Source organism: Vespula vulgaris, chromosome 1 (assembly GCF_905475345.1).
Source record: "Vespula vulgaris chromosome 1, iyVesVulg1.1, whole genome shotgun sequence".
NCBI lineage: Eukaryota > Metazoa > Arthropoda > Insecta > Hymenoptera > Vespidae > Vespula > Vespula vulgaris.
This window is the reverse complement of record NC_066586.1, coordinates 4,916,547-4,931,653: the sequence shown is the minus strand read 5'-3', so window position 1 is coordinate 4,931,653 and position 15,107 is coordinate 4,916,547. Positions and strand designations below refer to the sequence as shown.

The 15,107-nt window shown below is 37.2% G+C and overlaps 1 protein-coding gene and 1 long non-coding RNA gene across 2 annotated transcripts in view; one reads left to right on the top strand and one right to left on the bottom strand.

Annotated features, from left to right (window-relative positions):
• LOC127071418 (uncharacterized) overlaps positions 1-15,107 on the bottom strand; it is a 318,282-nt gene that overhangs the window by 239,276 nt on the left and 63,899 nt on the right. The gene's annotated exons all lie outside the window — the stretch shown is intronic.
• LOC127071582 (uncharacterized) overlaps positions 2,658-15,107 on the top strand; it is a 101,237-nt gene continuing 88,787 nt past the window's right edge. Inside the window, exons 1-2 of the long non-coding RNA XR_007785137.1 lie at positions 2,658-2,855; positions 10,291-10,447. This is a non-coding gene — a long non-coding RNA (uncharacterized LOC127071582). The remainder of the gene's footprint in view (positions 2,856-10,290; positions 10,448-15,107) is intronic.

The window sequence follows — 15,107 nt, the reverse complement described above, 5'->3', positions numbered from 1 at the left end:
AATAACAACAACAACAACAACAAGGCTCGCTAATGATCGCTCCTTCCAGGTATTTCAATTCATTCAATATTTTTAATTATTTATTCGCGTCCGTATAACATACGTACATAGAACGTGTTTATCTGTAATATATATATAAAAAAAAAAAAAAAGAAAAATCAAACGCATTAACAAAATATCGCACTATTTAATAAATTTTCATGATAATATTGTTATTGTCCATTAACGGATAATAAAGCGTGCGTAGAACGTAACAATATCTGTATTGTTTTACAAAAATAAATTGATTACCTATCTCCAAGTATGGACGTTCGAATAAGAACTTCGATGTACGTAGAGATTACATGAAATTCGCATCGGAATGAATAACACGAGGTAGGTATAGTCGTGACAATGCGATGATAACGTTCTCGTTCTCGCACGAGTTATCGATAATTAGTATCGATAAGGCATCCGCAAACCTGTATCTGGCACGATGCGTGCGGCACGCTCGAAAGAGCGTTAATTGGACCGCTAATTTAAGCGATGCCAGTAGGCAACACAACACTCGAACGAGACGGCTGCTTCGTGTCTAGACGAAATGCCGACTTGCAACAAGACTTTTCTTACTTTTTAGAATTTAGCATGCGCGCGCGACTCTGCGTCTTGAAGATCGTACGAGACATTAGAGAGAATAAGACAGAGAATTCACGTTCGTAGATCGGGTTACGAGCCAGTCTGCGCGGCGAGACGATTCGCGATTTTCTTCCGTTTTAACGCTTTCCAAGAGATAAAACGAGAGAACTTTCTAATCGGTCGTTCTCTCGGCTTTCGTTTACACAAACCGAGTCAAAACAATTATTGTCATCTGAAATATCTACTTGTTATATGCCAACATATACGTTTCTTTCTTTCTTTCTTTCTTTTTTTTTTTTAACCGATTATTTGTTATTCGTTCGAACGAGATTTTTTTTAGGAAATTTACGATCAATGATAGACGTTCGTAGAAAAAGAAAACAAGTAATATCACCTTCGTTTACTTTTCACTGTAAAATCAATAAAATTATACGAAGATATTTCTGATAAGAAGTCGAGATTGATTAACGACGTTTTTAATATCTACGTAATCACGAGCAATTTATTAAGTTGCGAGTTTTGTAGAATCGTGTATACTTAATAGCGTTGTACGTATATATGTGTATACGAATAACGCGTTTGAAAGATTTAACGAATGACTAACGATCACGCGAACGCGTGCATTAAACGAAAAGTAAGTAGGAAAGTAGGAGGTCCGCATTAATAAAGTTATGTGGGTGCCAGGAGTTTAGCGGAAGATTATGTCGCGTGAGTATCGTACGTATACGCGCGGCGTTTATAAAAGAGAGAAAAAAAAAGAAAAAGGAAAAAAAAAATAGAAAAAGAATAAAAAAAAAAAAGATAAGGAAACGGAAATGTACGTCAAATCCAAGCGGGCAAATAGTATGTTCCAAGCGCATAAATTAAAGTCAATGCCATTGGTGTGTCTTGGATCGAGTCGAGCGTACGAAAGAAAAAGTAAAGTAATATTTTGTAAGCTTTCGAAATAAAAATTGATCGAGTAAGTATAATAAAGGTAATCGATGTTTCACTCGATGTTACGAGTACGAATTACGTAAACGTCGATTGGTCGATCGTTTCGACGTATTCCGGTAGCTGCTAAAAGAAAAGTGTGGTTATTATACGATCAAAAGAAAGAAAAAAAGAAAGAAAACAAAATGGCTGCGCGATAAGTTTGTTCTTATGCTTATTAATATCGATCGTGGTTCGAAAATGGCCGCACGTTTGACGAGATAAAACATGGCTCGTGAAATTCGCGCCAAAACAATAACGAATGTTCTCTCACTCACTGATGTCTCCAACGACGGATTCCTTCTTCTCTGCAGGATCAGCACCGATCTCGACGTAATCCACTGGGGCTAGAAAACAAGTGGAAGGAGAAGGCCGAAGAGAGGAAGAAATTCAAGTAGTAGATTTCACTCGATTTTCACGACCGAACGTGGACGATTTGCACCACTGTAACAATCGAAACCCGAAAGCTAACGTAGTATTTCACGAATTCGCGCTTAAGAGAAGCTAGCGCGCCAAATTCACTTTCCGTAAGATGACGACGGTGATGAACGACGCGGTACGATTCGAACGACCCGACGATGACGATGATGATGACAATGACGAAAATTTGTCGTTATTATTGTCGTTTCCGTGATCGTTTTCGTTGTTGTCGAGGAAGGACGATAATACAAATCGAACGGCAACAGCAACGCGACGAGACGCGCCGACGCGTCTTCCGAAACTCTCCTCTTCGTCGATGACATTAATGTTTACTTTTACGCGAGATCGAAATCGATTTGTATTAATAAAAGAGAATGAGAGAGTAAGAGAGAGAGAGAGAGAGAGAGAAAGTAAGAGAGATAAAACGACAGAAAGAAAGCGATTATTAAAGGAAAAAGGCGCGGAATCGAAAAACTTTTTTTTTTTTTAAGCCGGCTTCACGCACTCACTTGCCTCACGCACGAACGAGAAAAACAAACTTCCCGCTAGGAGCGCTCGTGGCCAACTGACAAGTGACAGTCGTGACCCCGCGCAGCCCCACGCGTCTCTCGCACAGCCTTCCCCCACCACTCCTATCCAACGTCCACTAACCGTCGCGACGCACCGCGCGCGCAACAACTTTCCGTTGCGTACATGTACTCTACGTGAATATGTTAGTGTAGGTTCACTCGTATACGTTACGTCGCGTCCTAACCAACAATTTTTTTTCATCGTTGAATCTTTCAATCTTTCGACCGTTGTTCGATTATCCAGGATACGATTAACGATCATCTCCTGTGTATTTAATGGTAAAGTATAATTACTAAAGTACCGATTACCATTTAAGAATATTTTGAGTACGTTACATACGTTTTGTTGCGTACGTCGTTTTAATAACGTATATTTTATGTTTCTTTCTTTTCCTTTTTTTGACTGTTTTTCTTTGTTATTCTTCGTTTTTTTTTTTTTTAACAATAATAATAATAATATTCAAAATAATGTAATTATAGCTACGAGAGGAAATTAAATTTACAAATTAGATCGTGAATTTTATAACGAGGTACATCTGACAAAAAGTTAATTACACGCGTGATGCGATTAATGAAAATTATATATTTATTATAGGAATTAATTAGATCGAAAAGATTTATATATTTTCTTTTAATATTAAATTTAAATCTGATAGGTTATACATTTTTATTACGTAACGTCGTCGTTCTTTCGGACAAAACAGATATAAGAAATACGTCTCCTTTTGTTCCCTGTGGCATTTCGTACGAACTAATACAAAGAAATGGCAATAACGGTCTCAAAAAGAAAGATAGAAAAAGTTTAGTAACTGGAAATATACGAGGATCGTCGTAAAAACGATCTTGACGGCTAATACTTTCTTCGACGATTTGTCTGCTTCATACTGTTACCACGATGAAAGTTGAAGAAAGAATCGAACATTGATGCTTTTTGTCGCTCGACGTTTCATCTTGTATCATATGTTAGAAAAGAGAATCGTTTTCGTAGAATCTAAAAAAAAAAACTTTCAAAAGGATGTTTGTTTTACCGAACCGAACATTTTGATGCTTCAATATGCTTTATTCTTCAAGAGAGGATAATGATCCAGTATTTTCATTAATTTAACAATACGCTGCAAAAAAAAAGATCATAAAACAGATATATTCTTTACTCGCGAAACGAATTAATGCTGTAAATAATCGATGTGATTACAATTATAGAATAACGATTGAAACGTGTGACATATAGAATCGCATGATTGATCAAATGATAAATAATTATAATTGTCGTAATTACCCTGTTTTTTTTTTATAACACGTATGATAAAAAAAAAAAGATACACGCGGATAACATCGAACGATTCGATTTGTCGTAGTCCCGTTTCGTAACGCAATTTTATCTTGAGAGCAATTAAAAAATTACGTGGGGATAGGAGGTAAAGAGGATTACTCAAACGATACAGATATCTTCGGAATGAATAGGAACTAGTATCCAAGACACGTAGAAAGACCACAGAAATATCGGATGGTAATTGGGTTCACATTGAAATTCAAGATTGGCGATAGCCAAGCGATAGCTTACCCATCGAGTCGAAGCAGGAGTCGGTCGCACGCCGGTATAGTAGTTTCCTATGGTACCAGTTGGTATTCGACATGAAGCGACGAAAGTACAAACCATGGTAAAATTAATGCTATATACATGGTTAGATGGCAATCTTCGAACATTGTCGAGTTGAGGCACCTTATTTTTCATTCAAGAAGCATTCTCTAACCGAATTAGAAATGACTTCCGGCGTTGGTTAACGAACGAACGGACTACTCTGGATCGTAGCGCGCTAATTAAGACGAGGAACGCTTAGATATCACAAGGTAATTCTACGAATCTAAATTAGAGCATGTTTTTGCAGTCTGAAAATGGAGCCTGGAGAGGAATAATAGATAATGATAATGATAACGATAATGTCCGCGGTATAAGTAAAAGGTTCGGATCGAAGAAGACGTTTAATTAAACGGGAGATATTTTAAAATTATACATTAGTCCTTTCGGCTATGTAGTTGCGATAGGTCAAACGATGTACTTTCCGTAGAGATAACGGTAGTATCGGTACAAGCGTTGATCTTAAACAGTGCTCCGGGGAAACTAACCTCCAAGCAAAATTCGATATCAGAGGATAAACTTGATTTAAGTTGTGCTTCACGCTCGCGCAAGAGACTCCAACTACTATAGCCAAAACGCCCCTAAAGTCTCGACTTGTTGTTTCTCGATTGACTCGACTTTCCCACGACTTTTCCTCGATTTTGCTTTCTTTCTTGTCCCCGTAAATATATTAGGTCGTTGGAGAAATCGCAAAATTCGACTTTGTACAGCGTAAAATTGACTTGGGAAATTGCAATGCTCGTTGAAACGTTCGTACTGAAAGGGCGTTTCTCTGTGGAGAAGCCGACGATAAATGATGCTAATTTATGGCATTCTAAAATGAAGGAATCGTGAAATATCACGGATACATCCACCTACGTAGTACATATATAAAATGGACGTAACTGTGAAACTGCGAATTACAAAATCAAGTTGGGATGCTACTGTACGAATGCGAATTTATTGTGGTACTCTTTGAGTTCTCCTCGTTATATGCGGAATCGACAAAATTACAAAATTATTCCGTGGTTCTGGAAACGTACGTGCTAGATTTTGTTAGAAGCTTATCAGAAAATCAATAATGCTTTTTGATAACGGCTTAATTTATCTGTTCTTCGTTTTCGGATATTACGTTCTTTTCACTTTTATAATCTGGATCGATTTAAGAATAAACACACTCGCGAAACGCATTAATAATTGTCGATATAAATTCGCAAGAGATCTCGCCACGTCGATTCGCGAACATCGAAATTAAACGGAAAACTTTATAACGGTCAGGAGGAACGGATGATAATTATTTTCTATCGCGCACGAACTTAATTTCTTGCGACGACTGGTGCAAACAAATTAGTAGGAATAATCACAGCGACCAAGTAATTAAGTCGAAGAATAAAGGCAACAAAACGAACTGAGCAAGCGCGAAAGAGACAAGAAAGGTGGATGGTAGTGGTAGGGTTGCTTGATGGAAGAAGGAAGAAGAGCAACCGTTAACGGATGAAGAGAAGTGGGAGGGGGTGGAAAGATGAGATACAGGGGGGTGGGAAAGAAAGGAAGAGGGAAAGAAGAAGAGGCCAGCGTTTATATAAAAGTCGGTAGAAAACACAGAAGCTGTCGGCGTTGGTGAAGGAGGTGCGCTGATGGCGAAGCTTCGTTCGTGGTATTAAGAGCTCTTTTGCCATGCACAGACGTCTACGACGCTGATGAAAGCGCCCCTTTATTACTTTCCCACGGTAGGTGCGATTTGAATTTCAAGAAAACGACGTTGCGCGTAGCCACGTCCGCCCGAAAATATGACAAAAAAAAAAAAAGAAGAAGAAGAAGAGACATCTTCTTTATGTTCTTTCTTTTTCTCGCTTAACTTTAGCGTTTATACCAATATCTTTGGTTTATGAGATATATGGGTTCGCGTACGTAAACTTTATGAATCATTTTTTCTTCATTTTTTCGTTTCAATCTTTATGAACGGTTAACGAACGGCCAGCAGTAAATATCAGCATACGTTATATTAAAGAGTAAAAGACAAACAGTTTATCGCGTATATTAATATTTTAATAGAGTATATTTTAGTATCGTCTAATATCGGTCGAAGGTTTACATTCAAAATATAGATGCGATGTGTAATAACAATAGCTTTCATTGTTACACGATATTTTCTATCGTTTGAATACATTTGTCTCGATCAATCGAATTTAATCTCGTCGCTTAATTCCGGGACATGATTAATTATAATCAATCGATTATCTCAATAATGCATTAGGTGCTTTCGAACTGATGCCACGAAGGAATACTTATCGAAGGAATCGTTTTATAGATATTTTCTAAAATAAAAAGAGGAACGTACTCCGATCGATTTTCTTTTTAACGTTGCGAGAAACGAGAGAATTTGAAGGAGCAAGCTGAGAGCTATCAAGGAGAGATACGTTTAATTAGAAAACAAGCAGTTCGACGTTAATACCAGCTAAATCGCTCGTTTTCGATCATCTTTACGTCCGTTTCGTTCCTTCTTATTTTTTTTTTCTTTCTTGTTCTTTTCCCTTCTTTTTTTTTTTTTCATGGAGTCTCCAACTAATAGCCGACGACGCCGATAAACGCGAACTATTACCGTAATCTGTCTGCTCGAGTATCTACGTTCCAAACAGAAAATAATAAAGTGTACGCTATCGTTCAACGTTTCTACGAAGTCGTTATATACCAACCTTTGTGGATTCCGACTTTCTGAAAGAGGTTCGATAATTAATCCCAAAAAAAAGAAAAAAAAAAAGTTAGAAAAAGTAAGGAAGATGAATAAGCGATCGCTCGTTTGTCCACATCAAACGATATTCCAATAATAATCCGAAGCAATCGAAAAGAATTTCTGATGAATCGTTGCATCTGATTCAATAATATTATGTACGTGACTTTAGCTAATTTATTCTTTTATATAGAGATCAGCTATTTGACCTCTTTCTCCTTCCTTAGGTAAACAATATATTCTCGGACGGAAATCGATCTCTTCGTATCTCACGAATGGTGAATTTTCATTAATACGAATTTTAATGAGAATTCGCCCGTTAAGGTTTCACAAAATTGATTAAATTATTATAATTAATTGTAAGAGAGTATTGATTATAGAAATGTCCTCTTTAGTTTCTTCAACACGAAAAATATAGAAAATTAATTACGTTAGAAAATAATAAAAACTGTTAACATCGGTCACAATGCTGGACGTTGTGAATAATTAACCGAATAATTCGTTCGAGCAATATTTCACCGCATCATTTTCTTTTTCGAATTTTATCATATTTAGAGATCGACTCAGACGAGTTTGAAATGCTCGTAGGTTGTACCGTCACCTGATCTGGAAGCCCCGCGTTGCGTTACGAAAAGCGCTTTGCATCCAGCTTTTCACAGTATCTTTTCCTTCCTCTATTCCATTTTTCTCTTTTACGGTGTCTACGAATCATCGCATATGCAATATATATTGCATAATATATATATAAAATATGTATGTATATACAATGTACGTACATATACAATGTAAAAAATATACCTGTATACATATATGTATATAGATATATTTCTTGTAACCTTTGCTATCTATCTACGTATCTATCTTTTTCTCTCAGGCATATCACTTTCTTTCTCTCTCTCTCTTTTTCTCAGTAAAAGAGCCAGAATATTGAAATTTTCGGTCAGTGCTCGATTTAAAGTATATCATGGTAGGTTCTAGTCTCATCGAATCTAACCAAGCAGTACCGATGAGCCAGAGACTCTGTTGGAAATGCCAATGGAAAGAAGTAAGGATAGTAGACAGACAGAGAGAGAGAGAGAGAGAGAGAGAGAGAGAGAGAGAGAGAGAGAGAGAGAGAGAGAGAGAGAGAGAGAGAGAGAGAGAGAGAAAGAGAGAGAGAGAATTGGCAAACAAAATGATGAAATTCAGTATGGAAGAAGAAGAGTAAGAGGAGTAGAAAGAAGCGAAGAATTGGCTGGTAAGGATAGAGAGAAGGAAAATGAAGAGAGGGCGACAGGGTGATAGTAAATGCAACCCCTTTTGACTTTTTGGGTCAGAAAAGTCGATTACTCGGCGCCCCAGCAGCCGAAAGTGCCTCTTGACTTACCGCCAATGTGTAAACAAGCCGAACAAGGTACCTAGCTCGGCCTTGCTTTCCTCGACTCTGTCTCCGTTTCTCCAAATTTCGACCGCTCCACTCTCGAGGCTGGGTAAATAATCTCTCGCTCACGAAAGGCGAGAGTATTTCGCTAGGTTAAATTCTTCTTTTTTTGCAACGTGCTTTTTTTCTTTTTCTTTTTTCTTCAGGAAGAGGAGGAGAAGGGAATCGAAAGTGTATTAACGGCTTGTATATTCTACGAACGCAAAAAACCTAGATAAGACGTTGAAAATAAAATATGTCAATGGTTATCGTTTAATGTATCGTTCCTAATTGGGCCCCAATCTCTTCTCCGAAAATTCGTTAATAACGTGCTAGTGGAACTGTTTCAAGTTTACCGACGAGATTTATCTCGTTGACTAGACGCCTCGAGGAACAAGATACGTTTATATGGGACCGAGGAAATGCCGTGTTACTGCCGTGGTGGTGGCGTGACTCTCAGCTTCATGTCGTTCTTCTTGCTATATACATTACGTATACACACATACGTACAAACAGCTCCAGGCTGTTTCAAGATGCAACTCGCTTTTCGAGATTACGATCGCGCACACCGACTAGCCGGTTAGATGGTTGACGTTTCCTCGATCGGTCTTCGGATTGTCGAAGTAGTTTTCTTCATTGGACTTTTTCTTGTGAGATCGAATTCTTAAACGATCCGTAATCGCTATCGGTCTTTTTCTTTAGCATAAATAAACGAATTGTATCTTTGAGAAACATTGACAATCATTTCGAATAAATATCGAAATGTATTAACGCATCATAGCTACGAACATCTGTTCCATCCCGAGAGAATTCGTTGCAGAATGTTAAAGCAACCTGTCGATCTATAATACGCATCTATTATTCTATTTCTCTCTCTCTCTCTCTCTCTCTCTCAGTAACTATATAATGTGTACTGAATGATCTATTTAAGATGAACTGTCGAAATATCATTGAAATTGTTAATGAAAGGTATGACACGGTTATAACAAAGAAACAATCAAAACGAATAAAAAAAGGAATATTTATTTCTTTCTTCTAATGATAAAAATTATACAAACATTTTATCATGTTATTTATCATTTTCCGGTGATATTTCGATAAAATGTTTAAAATCATTTACCCATTATATTAATAACATACGGTATATTCTTGGTTATTCGAAATTATTATCTCATGGTCAATGTGCAAATAAACCAAACGCAGAATAGCATACCTATTTACACGATATGTATTGATGAAACATCGCGTAATAAATCAGTAAATATGTAATTTAAACATTAATAATAATAACAATTAAAAGTAAAGAATAGATATTGAATAATAAAATAAACGTATACACGAATGTAATATACCAACGTATGTATTCGTGTAAAAATTAATAAGAAAAAAAGCAATATCAATTGTTCGCAAAATTACGTTGTTTGAAATTATTTTCCTACGGAGATAGAGAGAAAAAGAAAGGGAGAGAAAATTAATTCAGACGCTTCGTCACGACGACGATGACGACGAAGACGAAGACGAAGACGAAGACGAAGACGAAGACGAAGACGAAGACGACGAGGACGAAGACAAAGACGAGGAAGAGGACAAGGACGCGTTTGAAATGAATTATTATTCAAGCAGATAAATCGCAGTACTGGGGGTGAAAATTCCAGGAATTAATAAACAATGCTGTGCGAAACGATACAGTTGCGCTTGGGTGCTACGTCGAGAAGCTCGAGAACGCCAACAAAACCTAAACTTTGAAAACGACGATCGCACGGTGATGTTAGAGAGTAGTAGTTGTAGTAGTAGTAGGGATTAGGGTGGGGATAGAGGGTGGTAGCTAGTCGAAATAACTCAGCCGCTTACGAATGCATGCTCGTCCGTTGTCTACCTTTCTCTTCCTCTCTCTTCTCTCTCTCTCTCTTTCTGTTTTTCTTTCTTTCTCTTTACATCTCTGTCAGTCTCTTCCTTTCTGTTCGCTCAGGAGAACATGCCTGAAAACCGTAGTGATGGTGACTCGCCAACTTGCCTGTTTGCCTGCCTGCACATCGATGTTAGCTGCTGAGAATTGTTGCGACAAGTCGAGACATGGGAATTGTTGAAGCACAGGAGAACATGGTCGTATGCAGTTATCATTGAAGGTTTGTTCGATAAGCATTTTTTACTAATGACAACGAATCCTCCTGAGAGTAACAAAGATAGAAAGATAAAAAGATAGGAAGAAATTTATTTTCAAGTTATAAATTCATTTGAAGCGAAAACTATAGGCGTAATAACTAAAATTTCGTTCGTGAGATTTTCTTTTTGAAAAAACTTATCCTGTCAATCAACTCATTCATATGCGATTTCATAAGAATTTCCTTTTTCCTTTACGTTTCTACGAGTTATTGAATGAACATTAATTTTGATGAATCGTGTATGAGATTCGCTCCGTCGGATGCAATACTTTTTTCCGATCTCTCTCTCTCTCTCTCTCTCTCTCTCTCTCTCTCTCTCTCTCTCTCTCTCTCTCTCTCACTCTCACTCTCACTCTTATTCGTTTTCTCTCTTTCTCTTTTGTCACTAGCATTCGATTGAAAAAATTTATCTTTTGGAAACGAATAAACTCATTCCAGGCGAAATTATACGCAAGAGTTATCCAAAATTTCATATCGTCCGATTCCGGTTGGCCGGATCGTAAATTGGATTTCTGCTATCTGTCGATTCCAATTTCTGTGAGATAACTAAAAAGTGCCGCCTAAAAAGAGAAATAATAAACCAGAATGATAGAAATATGGATATGAAAGAGACCGAATCTTTTCTTTTTTTTCTTTTTTTTTTTCCTTTTTTCCAATCACGCTGAAAAGATATACTTGATGCGTATAAGTCGACGAGTTTTTAACATTTATACGTAGTCGATTTTTACAAGAAATCGTTTATAACAAATAACGTGTAATGAAAATGACTTCTTACCGAACTATTAAATGAAAAGAGAGATCGTAGTCCTCCACAACAGTCGTCGTTGGAAGTCACTTTGATTCTAAACTACGACGAGATATTTCTGTATAAATAAAAGAAGCTGACGTGATACCTACGCGACCTACATTGACCTACACGATTTCTTGGAAGATTCATGACGGCGTATATATATATATTTATATTTTGGTGACGTTATCTCCGCAACCAAAATTCGTAGAGACTGAAAAACTGCTTCGAAGAAGAACGTCCTTATTTATTTACGTCCTTAAATATCATCGATATATGTAATTAGGATTTATTTCTACGATATTCGTAAAGCATATAAGTCCGTATTACCTCTCGTATATTCAAACGCGTATATTTTCCCAATTTATTCGACGAATTTTTAGGTTTATGCGAACGTCCTCGGAACGCATTCGTCAAGTCACGAGATGAGGAGTGAGGCTTGTATTTTTCGTTTATTGTTCGTTCTCGGACGACTCGTTTCCTTACGATATTCGTTTTGACTTTTCTTTATTTCCGTTTGGCCAACGGTGTGCCATGAACAAAGGACAGGGAAAGAGATATGGATAACAGGAGAGAGAGAGAGAGAGAGAGAGAGAGAGAGAGAGAGAGAGAGAGAGAGAGAGAGAGAGAGAGAGAGAGAGAGAGAAAGAGAGAGAACGAATAAGCAAACGAGAGAGAGAGAGAGAGCGAAAAAGAGAAGGAAGCCGCGACTCGAGGAGGATACGCTACCAGCTCTCTTTTGTGTCTACCTCTCTTGTTCCGCCCTCATATTCTCTTTTCCCTCCTATTCTCATCTACCTCTCTTCTTTCTTGCTCATCCCACCCATCATCTTTCATCTTTCTCTAGCTCTTTCGCTGGTACACCTACCCCAACGATGCCGCTCGCTTCTTCGTTTAATCACTAGCTCCGTCGGTGAAATAAAGAAAAGAGACGGAAGAATTGCGACCTTCTTCTTTAAATCTACGGTATCACCTATAAAACGGCTTAACTGAGATCGAAATATCGATTTTATCATCCCTCTTTACTCTTCTTTTTCTTATCCTTCTTCTTCTTCTTCTTCTTCTTCTTCTTCTTCTTCTTCTTCCTCTTCTTCTTTAACGTCCCTTGCGCCTTTTCTCCCAGCTCACCCATTTTCTCTGATATCGCATAAAAAGTTCCGTCCTTCTTCCGCACGTTCTCACCGAATAAAATATTCTAACCTTTGACATCTATCCGTTTGATTTATCTCTTGTCGTTGTCTTTTGTTAGGTAAAACTTCAAAGGGAGTATCGTTAACATTCGCGGTTTATCGAAAGGAAACTCTTTCGAGCCGAAGATAAAACGACGATTTATTTATATGTATTGTTTTGCATCAGTAGTTCATAAATTGTGAAATAACATGTTGGTTTACATTGTGTAATATTTCACGTTTAAGTATCGATATGCGTATGCGTATATAGATATGTATCTATGTATATATTTTACGTAGCTATGAAAGTATATTAATTTTAATCGTTTAGATATGAAACGAGTACGATTAACTCTGTTCGACTTGTTAAAGAATCATTTGCGAAGTATTTTTCGAAAACGACGAAAAAAATTTGGATCGAGGTACATATATTATGTTAATAAGTAAAATTTAAATAATATAACAATAAAATCATATTAATGCGATGGAATAATAACGCGACGACGTATCATGCGTAGCTAAATCCAAATGAAATATGTTAAAATATTATTCAAATTAATTGATTAGCACAAATGACCGTGAGAATGATTACAATTTCGTTTCTCGTTCCATAGATACCAATGAAAAAGATAGATGTATCTAAATATAATCGAAAAATAATAACAGATAATAAACGAAAAAAAGTAACGAGAGATACAATTTCATATACAATATAACAATTTCGCGGGACCAAATTACACGTTACACGTTTCGTGTACATGTTATTCTCTCAATATCACAATTACTTGTTTTCATAACAACTAAACTCATTTTCCGATAATCGAATCTATCGATTGCAATTGTAACGTAACCAGCAACCTTTCCATTCCGTACTATTTTTGCAAAGTGTCCACTTAGATCGCTTTTCGTGAAAATCCAACCCTTCCGTGATATCAAGTGGATCACCATCATCGAATAGTATCGTTTCCGAGGATTTTTGTTCTTTTTTTCTTTTTCGAAACATCTCGAGTGCAAATTCTTTTTCCCGAACTCTTTTTCCCGGAATTGAATTTCGAAATCTCTCGTCTCTTTTCTTTTTTCTTTTATCTCACTTTTATCGTATTACCGTCGAAGAAATAAGAACTTTAAAAAGTCTGAGAATATTGGCATCGAATTAATAAATTCGACGACGTAAAAGTAAGAAAAAAAAAAAATAGATTTACGAAAGATCCGAATTATCGATTCCGTCGAGAGAATTATTAAGAAGATGGTCGTGTATTTCGTTTCCTCCGACAAATGCGTTCTTCCTTGGCGTTTTCGTCTCGAGAATGGAAGATATTGATTAAACACAAACCTCTCTTCTTTCTTCCTTACTTCATTACCGTCGAAAGAGAAGGTTTCGACTTCCGAATACATTTGAAATTTTAATGAAGCAAAAGTCTCATGGAAGAAAGACTCGGTGTGTCTTTTCAGCAAGCAAAGAATATACAAGATACGTAGTACTTACTATCTCAAAAGTGCACAGTGAATCGATTTTTCTCGTTACGTTGAAAAGTTGAGAAATCGTATTTAAAACGGGAGCAACGTCGTCTTGTTCAAAAAAGAAAAGAAAAGAAGAGAAAAAAAGAGAGAGAGAGAGAGAGAAAAAAAGACAAAAAGAAAAGAAGAAAAGACGAAGCAAGGAGAAAAAGAACGTATGCCCTTAGAAAGGACATCGACGCTGTCGTTATGTAAATACGCATATGCCAGTGACCGAATCGCGTGATAGTTCACAGAACGTTTTGTCGAGGTCGAAGAAGAAGAAGAAGAAGACGAAGTGTAAGGAAAGCTTGCGATGGGTTCCGTTGCTTTTCTGTAAAAAGAGTCGGAGATATTCGTGGGTGTGGATAAGGTGATAGAAAGAAGGGGTAGTGCTTTCGATGCGATCGTCGGTCAAACGGAAGCTGTGAACGTCTACTCCAGAAACGAAGACGACTATCCGGAAGAGAGCATCGTTCGAGCGACGTCGTGACGGGCTTTCTTACCGCCGCCACCTCGTTTCTGGTTTACTTCTTTTTTCATTGTATAGAGAAGAAGAAGAAGAAGAAGAAGAAGAAGGAAAGCAAAAAAAAGAAGAAAAAGAAAAAGAAAAGGAAAAGAGAAAGCGAGGAAAGAAAAAGAAGAAAGAAAGGGATCGCTCGGAGGTGTACACATTTTACCTCTGTGTTTGTACATGTGTCTGTCTGGTGCAAAAAGAAACGAGAGAAAGGGTTGAAGCAGAAGATATCGCTAAGAAGAACGAACGAGAAGACGTTCGGCTGTAAGGTGTACGAACAAAACAAAAGATACGGTATGCGACACTTGGATGAGAAAACGTTACGTTCGTCGACGAGCAACAAGATAGCGGACAAAAGGCGATTCGTCGATGTATCCTCCGGCGAGAGAAAAATATTTAATCCTGTGGGATTCCTCCATGAGCTGATCGTTGTTCGGAACAAGAGCTAGATTTTTCGACGTCGACTAAAGGAATCTATTATTGCACGGTTCTTCTTTTCTTTATCCTCCCTTTGATATATTTGTGTCCGATCAAATTTCTCTAGTATTCTTCGATTCTCTTTCTCCTTCTTCTCTTTCCCTTTATCGACACCTATTTCTCTTCTTTTTACATTTCGTTCGTTCGCGAACATCTCCGTTTTATCTAAGACTAAGT